At 36.6% G+C, this 18,297-nt stretch overlaps 10 non-coding genes across 10 annotated transcripts; all 10 read left to right on the top strand.

The window, feature by feature from the left end:
• The first annotated feature begins 10,066 nt into the window (after positions 1-10,066).
• Trnar-ucu (transfer RNA arginine (anticodon UCU)) lies at positions 10,067-10,139 on the top strand. The gene has a single exon. It is a non-coding gene; the product is annotated as a tRNA-Arg (tRNA).
• Positions 10,140-10,228: 89 nt separating this feature from the next.
• On the top strand, positions 10,229-10,301 carry Trnar-ucu (transfer RNA arginine (anticodon UCU)). The gene has a single exon. It is a non-coding gene; the product is annotated as a tRNA-Arg (tRNA).
• Positions 10,302-10,389: 88 nt separating this feature from the next.
• Positions 10,390-10,462, top strand: Trnar-ucu (transfer RNA arginine (anticodon UCU)). Its single transcript has one exon. It is a non-coding gene; the product is annotated as a tRNA-Arg (tRNA).
• An 89-nt stretch (positions 10,463-10,551) lies between these two features.
• On the top strand, positions 10,552-10,624 carry Trnar-ucu (transfer RNA arginine (anticodon UCU)). Its single transcript has one exon. It is a non-coding gene; the product is annotated as a tRNA-Arg (tRNA).
• An 88-nt stretch (positions 10,625-10,712) lies between these two features.
• Trnar-ucu (transfer RNA arginine (anticodon UCU)) lies at positions 10,713-10,785 on the top strand. Its single transcript has one exon. It is a non-coding gene; the product is annotated as a tRNA-Arg (tRNA).
• Positions 10,786-10,874: 89 nt separating this feature from the next.
• On the top strand, positions 10,875-10,947 carry Trnar-ucu (transfer RNA arginine (anticodon UCU)). Its single transcript has one exon. It is a non-coding gene; the product is annotated as a tRNA-Arg (tRNA).
• Positions 10,948-11,037: 90 nt separating this feature from the next.
• Positions 11,038-11,110, top strand: Trnar-ucu (transfer RNA arginine (anticodon UCU)). The gene has a single exon. It is a non-coding gene; the product is annotated as a tRNA-Arg (tRNA).
• Positions 11,111-16,754: 5,644 nt separating this feature from the next.
• Positions 16,755-16,827, top strand: Trnar-ucu (transfer RNA arginine (anticodon UCU)). Its single transcript has one exon. It is a non-coding gene; the product is annotated as a tRNA-Arg (tRNA).
• A 92-nt stretch (positions 16,828-16,919) lies between these two features.
• Trnar-ucu (transfer RNA arginine (anticodon UCU)) lies at positions 16,920-16,992 on the top strand. Its single transcript has one exon. It is a non-coding gene; the product is annotated as a tRNA-Arg (tRNA).
• A 93-nt stretch (positions 16,993-17,085) lies between these two features.
• Positions 17,086-17,158, top strand: Trnar-ucu (transfer RNA arginine (anticodon UCU)). Its single transcript has one exon. It is a non-coding gene; the product is annotated as a tRNA-Arg (tRNA).
• The last annotated feature ends 1,139 nt before the right edge of the window (positions 17,159-18,297 follow it).

Below are 18,297 nucleotides of genomic sequence, written 5' to 3'. Positions count from 1 at the left end.
GATTTTCTAGAACATACTGTACAAAAAATTTATACAGTTTGTTCCATTTGCTTGTTTTGATTTTGTGTCATTTGTTTGCTTTGCTATGGATGCCCTAACAGGGTTTTGTATGCTCGGTATCCCAACCTTTTGGCTTTTTTTATTAATGGAGTCGTGCCCATAAAATGCCAAAGATTAACTAAGACATTACTCAGTGAGATAAATTACATATGCCACTATTATGACTATAAAATAAAATTAGTTAAAGTTTGATATTGTTCTGTTGTTGTCCCAAATAATCATCATTTGGCATAAAATAGCATGAGCATTATATAACCAGTACACATTCATTTACACATAAAAATGGAAACGTGTTACAAAAAAACTGTACATAATATAAACTTTACGATAGTCACATAAATTTTTAGCTAATTTACAAAGTAAAAACTTTTAATCAAGCACTAAATTGTTGTAAACAGGGCAAGTTAACTCCACGTTATTTCTGCGTATTCAATAGAGATTTGAAGAACGTAGTGAAAGGGAGAAAACTTTTTGTTTGATATTTTCTGGAAATGTTTCAAGTATTATTACCGCTGCGATTTTTTACAGAAGCAGATGTACCATTGAGAAGTAAATAACCATGTTTATCAGCAAGTATGTTAAAAACAGTTTGACATTTTTTGTGATTGCAGATTTATTGATCTCTCTACAATGATTTTTAATAAATTATATTAAATTAAGAACGATTTTTCTTTTTATCAGTTAACAATGTTGTTTACTATTTAACAGTACTTTGGTTTTACCGATTACAGTGGATTAACAATGGCTTTCTAAATTTTTAAGCCGTTAGTAATAACAAATAAGAAGCATCTTTAAAAAAGCTACTCGGCCGAAATAAAACTAGTTAACTTGAATATGTTAGATGCAAAGTCATATAGAAATGTTAGCCTAGCTTGTATAACAAGGACATAATAATTTTTTGTAGGGTTATTAATCTTGAAAAAAAGGAACACTTTAAGATGTAAGTGTTTCTAAACAAACCTGTCGTGTTTCAGTAACATTGATTCTCCACTAAACGTGCAAATTAGAAAATATTCTGTCCCTCGAGTATATTTTGTTGCACTGCAGTTGAAAAATACTTTTTGGGCATTCCATTGCTTCATTACATAGTCATGTATGTAATTCATTCAAATTAATGACTTAGTCTGTTGGATTTATACGAAAATATTATCATGCAAATTAAGGTGCTGTATAACCCATTATGTTATGTCCCCGGCCTTGGGTTCAATATTACTGTTGGTTTTACATATTTTCACCTGAAACATGTGTTGAAGAAAAACTGCTTTAGTATTAAGTTTTAGTTTAAATGTCTAAGTGAGCGATTTTAATTGTTTTCTACAGTAAATTTGAAAAAAAGTTACCAGCTGAAATGCATGTCCCTCATATATTAAACAGATACGTTACCACACTTCATGTAAACCTAAGTAAGAGTAATATGAACTTTTAACATATTAATAGTTTGCTATTGAACTAAAGTTTTATCATATTTCATTATTCAAAAATAATTTTGACGACAATATACATGCTAGAACCACAATGACTTTACAATGATGAGGCAATTTGGATTATACTTTAGGGTGAAACAGATACGTTACCATGATATCCCACTGAGAAACATTTACTATTACCAGTACTTAAAAGTAGGATCGCATTTATGCATTATTCAAATATATGCTTTACAAAACTTAATATTTCAATATATTTGGCATACATGTGTGTATATCTGATATATTTTAGTTTTTTGACCAACAGATACGTTACCAACAGATACGTTACCAATATTTATTGTTTGAATCTTAATTGACGATTTTGCTCAATTTTGAAATGGTTTCATGTAAAAAATCACAGCATAATGTACGTGTAGCCAATAAATGATGATTTGATCTCAATTTTATTGGAAAACTGAAAATGTGAATCAGGAATTTGAAATTCAAGGATAAGTTGAGTTTTCTAGAAAATAAAATGTTGAAAAATAGGAAAGAAACATATAAAGATTTACTGTTTTATTTCCTGGAATAAATATATGTTGATATCTTTTTGGTTTGCAAAATTTGTATTAAAAATAAAATGTAGAGGACAGTATAACTTCTGGTAACGTATCTGTTTATCATAGTAACGTATCTGTTTAGAAAGAGATTTGAGTACTGTTTAATATATATAACTAAATCTTCAACAAAACTTTGGTTTAATAAGTAATATATGTTTAGGTAATATATAACAGCACTGTAAACTTTATGAAAAAAAACAACATATGAAAGTATTTTTAAATGAATGCCCGTTAGTTTCTAAATTTTAGTCAGGGTCGTATCAAGATTTTCTGTCTATGGTAGGGATGGACTAATTGGATATAGCTCAAAATCTTGGAGGTGCACATATATATGGATTGATTATTACTAAGTTTTTTTTTTAAGCTGTACCATTGTTTCTGATATAATTTTGTTAAATGTAGATAAGCATATACATGTAGGCTTACTCATATCACGAAGTATGACAAAATCAAGGATCGAGATTGTACCAGTATATACAGAAAAAGTATATAGAAAAATAAAGACAATTGAACAGCAGATGAACCAAAAAGACAACAGAATGTCAATTCACACTAGTCTATGAAAAACTCACATAAATCTAGCTAATAAATATTCTAAAAGATGAGTGTCTTTATTCAAATGTTCTTGTTAAGTTCAATCTGTTTCTTAAAGTCTCAATGTTATTTGACTATTTGAAGCTACACATAAAACAATAAAACCTAAAAAAAAACTTTAAATGATATTGTGTGTTCTGTTTAATATTAAAAGTACTGGTTCAGACATATTATTTATTGGTCAGTTGTTTAAAAAACTTTATGGATATCTATCTATGTGTTCAGGGTTTTTCATTATTTTGTTCATAGAAGAACTGTGAAACAGATACGTTACTATGATTTAATATTTGTTTCCACTTAGCAGAATACATTTATACTGTTAAGTAAATCCGAGCTACATTGTGTCATTAGATAAGTATGGAGCATCAGTATTTTAATTGACCTAAAATACTTTTATAAGTAACTCATGTATTTGGAATAAGCAAGTCTGATTTATTAGTAACATTTTCATCAGCTTAAGTTCACAAGCTATTCTTAGACGTAGATTTTTTTTAAAATGCATATTTATGCATAATATTTTGTGATACATACTGGTGCTATAATGCTGAAAGAATGATAATAAAATTCTAAATCGTGTATATTCATGCTAATTATTTCTATCTAGTCTCTGAAAGCAATTGGAAAAATGGTAACGTATCTGTTTTTGTACAAATTTCGAATTCTTGGTAACTTAGATTCAGGAAATATTACAAGTTTTTTTGGTGATATGTTAAAAGAACCAGTAATGTGTTCAATGTTATACATGAGTTGTACCAACTAAAAAAGGTGTCTGGGTAACTATTCGAAAATGTCAATTATTCACTATTACTTACAGCCTAATTTGAATGTTTAGTGGAGAATCAATGGTAAGTGAACTCAATTCCTAACACCAACATCTACGCAGTCGGTAGGCAATTATATTAGTTTTATAAATACTTGATTAATATGCAAAAATATATGAAAATTATAAACATTATATCAATTGAACACATCAATAATCATATAATATATTAGACACTTATTGAACATAAACTGAGGGTACCTGATAAGTTCTGATACTATTGCCGTTATATACAACGGGTATGTGAGAAGTTAGCAGTGAACAGTGAGCTAAGCAAAAAGGCATTTCAGTTTATATAGGGAAGTCAATGCTCTGCTGGAATTCTCAGCTGTTTTGGGCATCTAGCAGGGCATTCCTAAATATAGTGTAAAAATGCTCTGCTGCAATACTCAGCTGTCTTGGCAATCTAGCAGAGCATTACTAAATATAGTGTAAAAATGCTCTGCTGGAACGTTCAGCTGGCTAGGCAATCTAGCAGTGCATTACTAAATATAGTGTTAAAATGCTCTGCTGGAATGCTCAGCTGGCTAGCTAAGCTGACTAGGCAATCTAGCAGGGCATTCCTAAATATAGTGTAAAAATGCTCTGCTGGAATGCTAAGCTGGCTAGGCAATCTAGCAGGGCAATACTAAATATAGTGTAAAAATGCTCTGCTGAAACGCTCAGCTGACTAGGCAATCTAGCTGGGCATTACTGAATATAGTGTAAAAATGCTCTGCTGGAATGCTCAGCTGACTAGCTAAGCTGGCTAGGCAATTTAGCAGGGCATTCCTAAATATAGTGTAAAAATGCTCTGCTGGAATGCTAAGATGGCTAGGCAATCTAGCAGGGCATTCCTAAATATAGTGTAAAAATGCTCTGCTGGAATGCTAATCTGGCTAGGCAATCTAGCAGGGCATTACTAAATATAGTGTAAAAATGCTCTGCTGGAACGCTCAGCTGGCTAGGCTATCTAGTAGGGCATTACTAAATATAGTGTAAAAAAATGCTCTGCTGGAATGCTAAGCTGGCTAGACAATCTAGCAGGGCATTCCTAAATATAGTGTAAAAATGTTCTGCTGGAATGCTAAGCTGGCTAGGCAATCTAGCAGGGCATTACTTAATATAGTGAAAAAATGCTCTCCTGGAATGCTAAGCTGGCTAGGCAATCTAGCAGGGCATTACTAAATATAGTGTAACAATGCTCTGCTGGAATGCTAAGCTGGCTAAGCAATCTAGCAGGGCATAACTAAATAAAGTGTAAAAATGCTCTGCTGGAATGCTAAGCTTGCTAGGCAATCTAGCAGTGCATTACTAAATTCTATTGTAAAAATACTATGCCGGAATGCTAAGCTAGCTAGGCAATCTAGCAGGGCGTTACTAAATATAGTGTAAAAATGCTCTGCTGGAATGCTAATCTGGCTAGGCAATCTAGCAGAGCATTACGAAATATAGTGTAAAAATGCTCTGCTGGAATGCTAAGCTGGCTATGCAGTCAAGCAGGGCATTACTAAATATAGTGTTAAAATGCTCTGTAGGAATGCTCAGCTGGCTAGGCACTACAGCAGAGCATTCCTAAATATAGTGTAAAAATGCTCTGCTGCAATACTCAGCTGTCTTGGCAATCTAGCAGAGCATTACTAAATATAGTGTAAAAATGCTCTGCTGGAACGCTCAGCTGGCTAGGCAATCTAGCAGTGCATTACTAAATATAGTGTTAAAATGCTCTGCTGGAACGTCAGCTGGCTAGCTAAGCTGGCTAGGCAATCTAGCAGGGCATTCCTAAATATAGTGTAAAAATGCTCTGCTGGAATGCTAAGCTGGCTAGGCAATCTAGCAGGGCATTACTAAATATAGTGTAAAAATGCTCTGCTGGAACGCTCAGCTGACTAGGCAATCTAGCTGGGCATTACTAAATATAGTGTAAAAATGCTCTGCTGGAATGCTCAGCTGACTAACTAAGCTGGCTAGGCAATCTAGCAGGGCATTCCTAAATATAGTGTAAAAATGCTCTGCTGGAATGCTAAAATGGCAAGGCAATCTAGCAGGGCATTCCTAAATATAGTGTAAAAATGCTCTGCTGGAATGCTAATCTGGCTAGGCAATCTAGCAGGGCATTACTAAATATAGTGTAAAAATGCTCTGCTGCAACGCTCAGCCGGCTAGGCTATCTAGTAGGGCATTACTAAATATAGTGTAAAAAAATGCTCTGCTGGAATGCTAAGCTGGCTAGACAATCTAGCAGGGCATTCCTAAATATAGTGTAAAAATGTTCTGCTGGAATGCTGAGCTGGCTAGGCAATCTAGCAGGGCATTACTTAATATAGTGAAAAAATGCTCTGCTGGAATGCTAAGCTGGCTAGGCAATCTAGCAGGGCATTACTAAATATAGTGTAACAATGCTCTGCTGGAATGCTAAGCTGGCTAGGCAATCTAGCAGGGCATTACTAAATATAGTGTAAAAATGCTCTGCTGGAATGCTAAGCTGGCTAGGCAATCTAGCAGTACATTACTAAATTCTATTGTAAAAATGCTCTGCCGGAATGCTAAGCTAGCTAGGCAATCTAGCAGGGCGTTACTAAATATAGTGTAAAAATGCTCTGCTGGAATGCTAAGCTGGCTAGGCAATCTAGCAGAGCATTACGAAATATAGTGTAAAAATGCTCTGCTTGAATGCTAAGCTGGCTATGCAATCAAGCAGGGCATTACTAAATATAGTGTTAAAATGCTCTGTAGGAATGCTCAGCTGGCTAGGCACTATAGCAGAGCATTCCTTAATATAGTGAAAAAATGCTTTGGTGGAATGCTCAGCTGGCTAGGCAATCTAGTAGGGCATTACTAGATATAGTGTTAAAATGCTCTGCTTGAATGCTAAGCTGGCAGACTGATTCTGAGTTCCAGGATTTATTGTTGCCAACGTTTTATTGACATTTTCGACTTCTAGGCACTTCTGAGGCACTCGCAGACTTTAAGGAATTTTTGGTGCCAATAGAAATAATGATATTTTTGACTTCTAAGGACCTTTAAGAGACTATTTCATTTACATGCGACTTTTTGATGGACACTCGCAGACTTTCAGGAATTTTGGTGCCAATGCTGATATTGACAATTTAGACTTCTAGGGACCCTCAAGAGTCCATTTTGTTGGTCTGCGACTGATTCTCGGACACTCGCAGACTTTCAGGAATGGTTGGTGCCAATGGAAACAATCATATTTTTGACTTCTAGGGACCTTTAAGAGTCCATTTCATTGGCCTGCAGCGTATTGTTGGACACTCGCAGACTTTCAGGAAAGTTTGGTGCCAATAGAGATGATGGCAATTTTTACTTCTAGGGACCCGCCAGAGTCCATTTTTATGGTCTGCGACTGATTTTGGGACATTCGCAGACTTTCAGGAATATGTGGTGCCAATGGAGATAATGACATTTTTGACTTCTAGCGACCCACCAGAGTTCATATCGATGGTCTGCGACTGATTTTGGGACACTTGCAGACTTTCAGGAATTTTGATGCCAATGAAGAAAATAACATTTCTGACTTCTAGGAAACCGCCAGAGTACATTTCTTGGGTCTGCGACTGATTCTTTGAGACTCGCAGACTTTCAGGATGTTTAGTGCCATTGCAGATCATGACATTTTTTACTTTTAAGAACCCCTAAGTCATAAGCAGAGCATTTTTACTCTAAAATGTCATTATCTGCATTAGCACCAAAAATTCCTGAAAGTCTGCAAGTGCCCAATAATCAGTCGCAGACCAACGAAATAGACTCTGGATGGTCAAAAATGTTAAAATTGTAATTATCTCTGTTGGCACCAAAAATTCCTGAAAGTCTGTGACTGTCCAAGATTAAGTCGCAGACCAAAAAAATGGACCCTGGATGGTCCCTAGAAGTAAAAAATGTCAATATCTGCCTTGACATAGAAAATTCCTGAAAGTGTGTAAGTGCCTCAGAATTAGTCGCAGACCAAAAAAAATGGCTTCAGGAAGGTCCCAATAAGTCAGAAATATCATTTTCGGCATTGACACCTAAATTCCTGAAAGTCTGCGAGTGACTCAGAATCAGTCGCATACCAACGAAATAGACTCAGGAGGGTCCTTTTGAAGTAAAAATGTCATTATCTCCATTGGCACCGAAAATTTCTGAAAGTCTTCGAGTGTTCCAGAAACATTCGCACACCAACCAAATGGACTCTGGATGGTCCTAAAAATTCACAAATGTCAGTATCTGCATTAACACCAAAAATTCCTGAAAGCCTGCGATCGTCCCAGCATCAGTCGGAGACACTTGAGTATCCCGTAGAAGTCAAAAATGTCATTATCTGCATTGGCACTAAATATTTCAGAAAGTCTACGAGTGCAAAATAATCAGTTGCAGACCAACGAAATTTATACTTTATTTAAGAATGTCCTGCTAGTTTGCATAGACAGCTCAGCATTCCGGCAGAACCATTTTACACTAATTTTCAGAATGCTTTGCTCGATTGCCTAGCCAGCTGAGCATTTTTAACACTATATTTAGGAATGCCCTGCTAGATTGCTTAGCCAGCTGAGCTTACCAGGAGAGCATTTTACACTATATTTAGGAATGCTCTGCTGGATTGCCTAGCCAGCTGAGCAATTTAACACTATATTTAGGAATGCCCTTCTAGATTGCCTAGCTAGCTGAGCAATTCAGCAGAGCATTTTTACACTATATTTTGGAATGTCCCGCTAGATTGCTTAGCCAACTGAGCATAACAGCTAAGCATTTTTACACTATATTTAGGAATGCCCCGCTTGATTGCTTAGCCAGCTGAGCATAACAGCATAGCATTTTTACACTATATTTTGGAATGTCCCGCTAGATTTCTCAGCCAGCTGAGCATAACAGCAGAGCATTTTTACACTATATTCTGGAATACCCCGCTAGATTGCTTAGCCAGCTGAGCATAACAGCAAAGTATTTTTACACTATATTTAGTAATGCCCCGCTAGATTGCTTAGCCAGCTGAGCATAAAAGCAGAGCATTTTTACACTATATTTTGGAATGCCCTGCTAGGTTGCTTAGCCAGCTGCGCATTCCAACAGAGCCTTTTACTCTATATTTAGAAACGCCCCGCTAGATTGCTTAGCCAGCTGAGTATTAACAGCAGAGTATTTTTACACTATATTCTGGAATACCCTGCTAGATTGCTTAGCCAGCTGAGCATAACAGCTAAGCATTTTTACACTATATTTAGGAATGCCCCGCTAGATTGCTTAGCCAGCTGAGCATAACAGCATAGCATTTTTACACTATATTTTGGAATGTCCCGCTAGATTTCTCAGCCAGCTGAGCATAACAGCAAAGTATTTTTACACTATATTTAGTAATGCCCCGCTAGATTGCTTAGCCAGCTGAGCATAAAAGCAGAGCATTTTTACACTATATTATGGAATACCCCGCTAGATTGCTTAGCCAGCTGAGCATAACAGCTAAGCATTTTTACACTATATTTAGGAATGTCCCGCTAGATTGCTTAGCCAGCTGAGTATAACAGCAGAGTATTTTTACACTATATTTTGGAATACCCTGCTAGATTGCTTAGCCAGCTGAGCATAACAGCTAAGCATTTTTACACTATATTTAGGAATGTCCCGCTAGATTGCTTAGCCAGCTAGGTATAACAGCAGAGTATTTTTACACTATATTTAGGAATTCCCTGCTAGATTGCCTAGCCAGCTGAGCATACCAGCAGATCATTTTGTACACTATATTTTGGAATGCCCCGCTTGATTGCTTAGCCAGCTGAGCATACCAGCAGAGCATTTTTTTGCACTATATTTTGGAATGCCCCGCTAGATTGCTTAGCCAGCTGAGCATACCAGCAGAGCATTTTTACGCTATATTTTGGAATGCCCCGCTAGATTGCCTAGCCAGCTAAGCATACCAGCAGAGCATTTTTACACTCTATTTAGGAATGGCCTGCTAGATTGCTTACCCAGCTGAGCATACCAGCAGAGCATTTTTACACTCTATTTAGGAATAGCCTGCTAGATTGCTTACCCAGCTGAGCATAACAGCAGATCATTGATTTCCCTATATAAATCGTAATGCCTTTTTGCTAAGCTCACTGTTAACTGCTAACTTCTCACATACAAGTTATATTGGATAAATTGAAAACTCAGATCTTGCGTAAAATAAAGTCAGTAAGTTCTGACGTAAAATGAAATGTTCACTATAAAATGTAAAATGAACTGTTCACTATAAAATGTAAAATAAATTGTTCACCATAAAATGTAAAAAAATCTGATTGCAGTGTAAAATCTTTTGACGGAGGAAGTAAAACAAAACTTAAATAGCTGAGCAATTTAACTAGAAAGTTAAAAGAACTATCCTGTACATTTTATTTTAAAACTATCCTTTGTATTTTCTTATAATGGCAAAAAACTATCCTTTACATTTAAGTTCAGAACTTAGAATGACAAGAACAATCGTTTACTTTTTTATTATATAATGACCAATGAGATTTTCAAATTACATTTTTTTTAAATAATGGACGTCTAGAGAAATATAATCATCATTGTATGACAATGGATAGATTAATAACAAAAGTAAGTGTGACGTCCCCGTAGCGCAGTGGATAGCGCTCTGGAATTCTAATCCAGAGGTCGTGGGTTCAAATCCCACCGGGGATGGTACAACTTTTTAAAACATTTTATTTAAAGCAAACATGAGGACTCTATTTGGGCAAATAGATAGATTGATAACAATAGTTAGTGTTGTCGTCCCCGTAGCGCAGTGGATAGCGCGCTGGACTTCTAATCCAGAGGTCGTGGGTTCGAATCCCACCGGGGATGGTACAACTTTTTGAAACTTTTTTTTTAAACAAATGGGAGGACTCGATTCGGGTAAATGGATAGACTGATAAAATTAGTAAGTGTAGTCGTCCCCGTAGCGCAGTGGATAGCGCGCTGGACTTCTAATCCAGAGGTCGTGGGTTCGAATCCCACCGGGGATGGTACAACTTTTTGAAACATTTTTTTGAAAACAAACATGGGGACTCTATTTGGGCAAATGGATAGATTGATAACAATAGTAAGTGTAGTCGTCCCCGTAGCGCAGTGGATAGCGCGCTGGACTTCTAATCCAGAGGTCGTGGGTTCGAATCCCACCGGGGATGGTACAATTTTTTGAAACATTTTTTTTTAACAAATGGGAGGACTCGATTCGGGCAAATGGATAGATTTATAACACTAGTAAGTGTAGTCGTCCCCGTAGCGCAGTGGATAGCGCGCTGGACTTCTAATCCAGAGGTCGTGGGTTCGAATCCCACCGGGGATGGTACAACTTTTTGAAACATTTTATTTAAAGCAAACATGAGGAATCTATTTGGGCAAATGGATAGATTGGAAACAATAGTAAGTGTCGTCGTCCCCGTAGCGCAGTGGATAGCGCGCTGGACTTCTAATCCAGAGGTCGTGGGTTCGAATCCCACCGGGGATGGTACAACTTTTTGAAACATTTTGTTTAAAACAAATGTGAGGACACCTTTTCGGGCAAATGGATAGATTGATAACAATAGTAAGTGTCGTCGTCCCCGTAACGCAGTGGATAGCGCGCTGGACTTCTAATCCAGAGGTCGTGGGTTCGAATCCCACCGGGGATGTTACAACTTTTTGAAACATTTTTTTAAAAACAAACATGAGGACTCTATTTGGGCAAATGGATAGATTGATAACAATAGCAAGTGTAGTCGTCCCCGTAGCGCAGTGGATAGCGCGCTGGACTTCTAATAGCAATTAATAGCTTTTTCTATGCAACTTTCACATTTAATTAACATTCTTCGTGTCTGAATTTTTTTTACAAATAATAGTTTAAAGTCTCAAATGTGGATCAAGGTACAATACGAATAAAAAAATAAGAAAAGAGTGAGCTTGATTTTCTGTCAGAATGTTAACAAGTTTCAATGCATTTTCCGTCAACACAGGCAGTTTGTGTCTACATCGGCATCATTTTCACTTCGGACGCCTATAACATTCTCAAGAAAAGACATTTGATATTTTGCATACCTGTACGTGACCTTAAGTGATGATTGCATCAATGAAATTTGTAAAACTGTAATCTAATGGTGGCAAAATAATAACACATATAGTATAATACATTTAATAACGATAAAACCGCAGGCAAACATGCTTGCAGGTCAAAAGCCGTCACAAAATATAAAAATGTCTGATCTGAGATTGAATGTTAATTGAATCTTTCTAAAATAAACTGTGTGTTAAATCCATCTCAAGCTGATGTCATAGCTCGAATCCATGACATCTGGGTTGCTAAATGAAAAACGTATACAAATGTGTTTTATCACCAAGGGGCTCTTTGGCATAAATTGTGGTCGTCAACTTATAATACTAAATAAGATGACTTCAATTTCAACCAATTATTTTGTACATCACAGCAGATCTCCCCCTATCTGATAGATAACATAGCTAGTCCCCAGATTACTTACATAACGTTAATATTGACATAATACCAGCTGTATAACATAAATTTAGATATTGCGACATTTAACAGTAGTGTTATGAGATTTAACGGTAAGGGAAAATGGTGCGACATTTAATGTTATTATTGCGACATTTAGCGTCATTGCGACCTATAACGGCGCAACAAACATCTAATGTGCTCTAAATCAATTAATAAAACATTACTTAACATATTTTTCCATATCTAAATAATTAAATAAATATGGATTTCTCAGGTTTTCAAGAAATCGACATTTGATGGTCGTTTGCTGCCTGCCTTGTTAACAACTTTTCTGATGCACTTAAAATTATGTGAGTTATCTTCTACAAACACATGCACAAGTATCCATTTAGTCAACTCTGGCAAATTGACCTGAGACTAATAAATCTGCGAAAATAATTAATATTCTTTCTCTCAATTTTACAAATAAAATGTTGACGAAACGTTATCCAAAGCTGGATTCGATTGAATATATAACTTATAATATAAAACATTAAATAACTGAATATATGAAAATGTTTGCAAAAATCTCTAAAGAAATCAATCATATTTCAAAGCACTTGACTGGCACATTCTGCTGAGTTTGTTAAACGCTGTCTACACTAGAATTCTAAGAAAGGTGAATGGGGGAACACCAATCGTGTGTTTTCACTCACTGTAGACAGGATGTGATTATAGGTAAATAACTTACACGAACCACAAAACAAACAAACATTTATTCTTCTCGTGAACAAGCTATAAAAGCTGAACCATGTTAAAACATTAAAAAAGTAATGTACGTGAGAAGTTAACAGTGAACAGTGAGCTAAGCAAAAGGGCATTTCAATTTATTTAGGGAAATCAATGATCTGCTGTAATACTTAGCTGTCTTGGCATCTAGCAGAGCATTCCTTCAAATAGTGTAAAAATGCTCTGCTGGAATGCTCAGCTAGCTAATCAATCTAACAGAGCATTCCTAAATATAGTGTAAAATTGCTCTGCTGTAATACTCAGCTGTCTTTGCAATCTAGCAGGGCATTTCTAAATGTAATGTTAAAAATGATCTGCTGGAATGCTTAGCTGGCTAGGAAATAACGCAGGGCATTCCTAAATGTAGAGCAAGAAATGCTCTGCTGCACTGCTCTGCTGGCGAAGCAATATAGTGGGACATTCCAATATAAAGTGTAAAAATGATCTGCTGGAAGCTCAGCTTGGTACGCAAACTAGCAGTGCATTCCTAAATAGAGTGTTAAAATGTTCCTCTGGAATGCTCCGCTGGCTAGGCAATCTATCAGGGCATTCCTAAATATAGTGTAAAAATGCTCTGCTGGAATGCTCAGCTGGCTAGGCAATCTAGCAGTGCATTCCTAAATATAGTGTTAAAATGCTCTGCTGGAAATCTCAGCTGGCTAGGCAATCTAGCAGGGCATTCCTAAATATAGTGTAAAAATGCTCTGCTGGAATGCTCAGCTGACCAGGCAATATAGCAGTGCATTCTTAAATATAGTATTAAATTGCTTTGCGTTATATTCTGAGCTGGATAGACAACCTAGCAGAACATCTGCAAGATAGTGTGAAAATGCTGTGCTGGATAAGCTATCTTGCGGTGCATTCTGAACTATAGTATTAAAATGTTCTGCTAGAATGCTCAGCTGGCAGACTGATCAGAGTTCCAGGATTTATTGCTGTCAACGTTTTATTGACATTTTCGACTTCTAGGCACTTCTGAGGCACTCGCAGACTTTAAGGAATTTTTGGTGCCAATAGAAATAATAATGTTTTTGACTTCTAGGGACCTTAAAGAGTCCTTTTCAATGTCCTGCGACTTTTTTATGGACACTCGCAAACTTTCGGGAATTTTCGTGCCAATGCAGGCATTGACAATGTTGACTTCTAGGGACCCTCAAAAGTCCATTTTGTAGGTCTGCGACTGATTCTGGGACACTCGCAGACTTTCAGGAATGTTTTTTGCTAATGAAAATAATGATATGTGTGACTTCTAGGGGCCTTAAAGAGTCCATTTCATTGACCTGCGGCTTATTGTTGGACACTCGCAGACTTTCAGGAATGTTTGGTGCCAATAGAGATGATGGCTTTTTACTTCTAGGAACCCGCCAGGGTCCATTTTTCTGGTCTGCAACTGATTTTGGGCACTTGCAGACTTTCAGGAATTTTTGATGTCAATAGAGATTATGACATTTCCGACTTCTAGGGTTGCCAGAGAATATTTATTTGGTCTGATTCTGATTCTTTGAGACTCGCAGACTTTCAGGATTTTTGGTGCCTTTGCAGATCAAGACATTTTTTTAATTTGAAGGACCCCTAAGTCAGAAGCAAAACATTTTAACTGTAAAATGTCATTATCTGCATAAGCACCGAAAATTCCTGTAAGTCTGAAAGTGCCAAATATTCAGTCGTAGACAAACAAAACGGACTCTGGATGGTCAAAAAATGTCAAAAATGTAATTAACTCTATTGGCACCAAAAGTTCCAAAAAGTCCGCGAGTGTCAAAAATTAAGTCACAGACCAATAATTTGGAGTCTGGATGGTCCCTTGAAGTAAAAAAATGTCATAATCTGCCTTGACATCAAAAATTCCTGAAAGTCTGTGAGTGCCTCAGAATCAGTCGCAGACCAACACATTGGACTCAGGAAGGTCTCTATAAGTCAGAAATGTCATTATGTGCATTGGCACCAAAATTCCTAAGAGTATGCGAGTGAGTCAGAATCAGTCGCAGACCAAAGAAAAAGAGGATCCTTCTAAGTAAAAAATGTCATTATCACAAGTGGCACCGAAAATTTCTGAAAAGTGCGAATGTTCAAGAATTAGTCGCAGACAAACGAAATAGACTTTGGTTAAAAAATGTCATTATCTGCATTAACACCAAAAATTCCCGAAAGTTTGTTATTGTCCCAGAATCAGTCGCAGAATCAAGAAATAGACACTTGAGGGTCCCGCAGAAGTCAAACATTTTATTATCTGCATTGGCACTAAATATATTTAGCAAGTCTACGGGTGCCAAATTATCAGTTGCAGACCAACAAAACGGACTCCTGAGGGTTAGTATAACCCAAAATAGGCTATCAATCCATTTTTACCAAAATCCAGGAAGTCTTCGAGGATGTCAGTCACAGCCGCAGACAAGTGAAATAGATCTCGTACCAAAAATAACATTTTCAGAGGCATTAGGATTCCATAGAATGCATAAGGAGTAAAAAAAGACTATTTAATCTGTTTTTAAGAATGCCTTGCTAGATTGCTCTGCCAGCTCGGCATTTCAGCAGAACAATTTTATACTTTATCTAAGAATGCCCAGCTAGTTAGCCTAGACAGCCCAGCATTCCAGCAAAATATTTTTACACTATATTTCAGAACGCTGTGCTAGATTGCCTAGCCAGCTGAGCATTTTTAACACTATATTTAGGAAAGCCCTGCCAGATTGCCTAACCAGCTGAGCAATTCAGCAGAGCATTTTAACACTATATTTAGGAATGCCCTGCTAGATAGCCTAACCAGCTGAGCATACCAGCAGATCATTTTATACTACATTTTGGAATCCCCGGTAGATTGCTTAACCAGCTGAGCATACCAGCAGAGCATATTTACACTATATTTTGGAATGCCCTGCTAGATTGCCTAGCCAGCTGAGCATACCAGCAGATCATTTTTATACAATATTTTGGAATGCCCGCTAGATTGCTTAGCCAGCTTAGCATACCAGCAGAGCATATTTACACTATATTTTGGAATGCCCTGCTAGATTGCTTAGCCATCTGAGCATACCAGCAGAGCATTTTACACTATATTTAGGAATGCCCTGCTAGATTGCTTAGCCAGCTGAGCATACCAGCAGAGCATTTTTACACTATATTTTGAAATGACCCGCTAGATTGCCTAGCCAGCTGAGCATACCAGCAGAGCATTTTTACCCTTTAGTTTGTGATGTTCCGCTAGATTGCCTAGCCAGCTGAACATACCAGCAGAGCAATTTTCGCACTTTGTTTTTGAAATGCCCCACTTGATTGCTTAGTCATCTGAGCATACCAGCAGAATATTTTTACACTTTATTTAGGAATGCCCTGCTAGATTGCTTAGCCAGCTGAGCATACCAGCAGAGCATTTTTTACACTAAATCTTGGAATGCTCCGCTAGATTGCTTACCCAGCTGAGCATAACAGCAGATCATTGATTTCTCTATATCAATTGTAATGCCTTTTTGCTTAGTTCACTGTTAACTGCTAACTTATCACAAACAAAAGTAATATTTATGTAACTTAACCTCGGGAGATATAAATGAATTTATTTGTATTTCAAGTTTTCGCAGATGCAATGCCAAAGTATACAACTTCACCGCGATATTATCTGTTTTGAAAGTTTTTCATATTTTAAAAGCATTAAATTTCTCGGAAATATAGCCTCATTTTTAATGATAAATATTTGTCTTAAGAGAAGAGAAGAGAAGAGTTATAGGTCCCCTTGTAGTTATTTACTAACATATAAATATTATAGATTTTCAGAAATTGACCACGTGAATAATAAAAACCAGATTGGGCCAATTATGAATATTAACAACAACGGGAATTAACAACTTTTTGGAATGCTTCTCATTACCAAAACTGTTGAGCAAATGAATAGAAAGTGTAGTCGTCCCTTTAAGGCAGTGGATAGCGCGCTGGACTTCTAATCCAGAGGTCGTGGGTTGGAATCCCACCGGGGCTGTTACAACTTTTTGAAATAATTTTTTATTTTCAAACTGTGAGGATTTTATTTAGGCAAATTTGATAGATTTATAACAATGTCAAGTGTAGTCGTCCCCGTAGCGCAGTGGATAGCGCGCTGGACTTCTAATCCAGAGGTCGTGGGTTCGAATCCCACCGCGGATGTAACAACTTTTTTTTTAAATAATTCTTATTTTCAAACTTTTATTATTCTATTTGAGAAAAGGGATAGATTGATAACAATGTTAAGTGTAGTCGTCCCCGTAGCGCAGTGGATAGCGCGCTGGACTTCTAATCCAGAGGTCGTGGGTTCGAATCCCACCGGGGATGTTACAACTTTTTTTTTAAATAATTCTTATTTTCAAACTTTTATTATTCTATTTGAGAAAAAGGGATAGATTGATATCAATGGAAAGTATAGTCGTCCCCGTAGCGCAGTGGATAGCGCGCTGGACTTCTAATCCAGAGGGCGTGGGTTCGAATCCCACCGGGGATGTTACAACTTTTTGAAATAATTCTTATTTTCAAACTTTTATTATTCTATTTGACAAAAGGCATATACACGCCTACTAAACGGTGGCTCTTTCACATTTTGGTGATCTGTTTAAATGAGAGCCATCGACACTTCCGTTGTAGAGCCCTCGATGAAAACAAGGCTGAAAAAGGTAAGACATTTTAGTAAAAATATCAATTTAAAAAAAGATAATGCTTGTTTTTCAAAAAATCGAAGAATGTCATGCCACGTAGAACATTTTTTCTCATCATGTTGGGTGAAGTTTCGATAAGAAATACCTAAAATGACGTTGCTAGAACTTTTTACCAAATATAACCTTGTGGGTTTTCTTTTACGAGGAGAACACATTTGAGTGATTTCCCTACCGTAAAGTACATTGCTGGCCCATGTATTTTGTATATAGCATTGTCCCAACCTCCTCTTTGGACCAACACAAAACAATAACTTACAGAACTTTTACTTGAAAACCAAATAATCAAATTTTATTATTGTGATCGAGCCATCGACAAAGGTGCTGGCGCCATCGGCAATGTGAATGAGCCCTCGAAAATGTGATGGAGCCAACCCACTATCATTCATTTGTGATAATATGATGGAGTTTAACCGTTATTATACCTAACTGATTAACATATACAATTTCGCATGCATCGCTATCATTGGGTTGACATATTGAATCAAAAACGCGATTTGATTATTCGAATTCATGAAAATTGAAGTAAAACCTCTTTGTATAAAATATTAACAGATTAGCACAAAAAAATAGTTTTTTACTTTTAGTCAGTAAAATTTCAGTTTTTAATTTTGAAATTTATGTAAATTTCAGGTGGAATCTCCGACTCACTCACTCAGCCCGCCCGGCCCCGCCCGACAGACTTAAATTAAATTAAATTAAAAAATAATTATAAAAAAATTAAATTAAATTCAGGGTTGTCTCAAATGCATTATGGGCCGCCTCAAAATTAAGAAAACACTCTTTGTTATGCATGATAAAGACAGAAATGACCGCCTCAAGTTCAAAACAAACCTTCTGCAAAAAAAGTTAATGACAACCATTATCTCGACATGAATAAGGGGATACAAATAAGATTTTCATGTGATGTGTGTAGAAAGACGTACGTCAA

This window comes from Ruditapes philippinarum, unplaced genomic scaffold, assembly GCF_026571515.1.
Source record: "Ruditapes philippinarum isolate M1 unplaced genomic scaffold, ASM2657151v2 ctg10789_1_1_1_1, whole genome shotgun sequence".
NCBI lineage: Eukaryota > Metazoa > Mollusca > Bivalvia > Venerida > Veneridae > Ruditapes > Ruditapes philippinarum.
The sequence above is the reverse complement of the archived record's forward strand: the minus strand, read 5'-3'. Positions and strand labels throughout refer to the sequence as shown.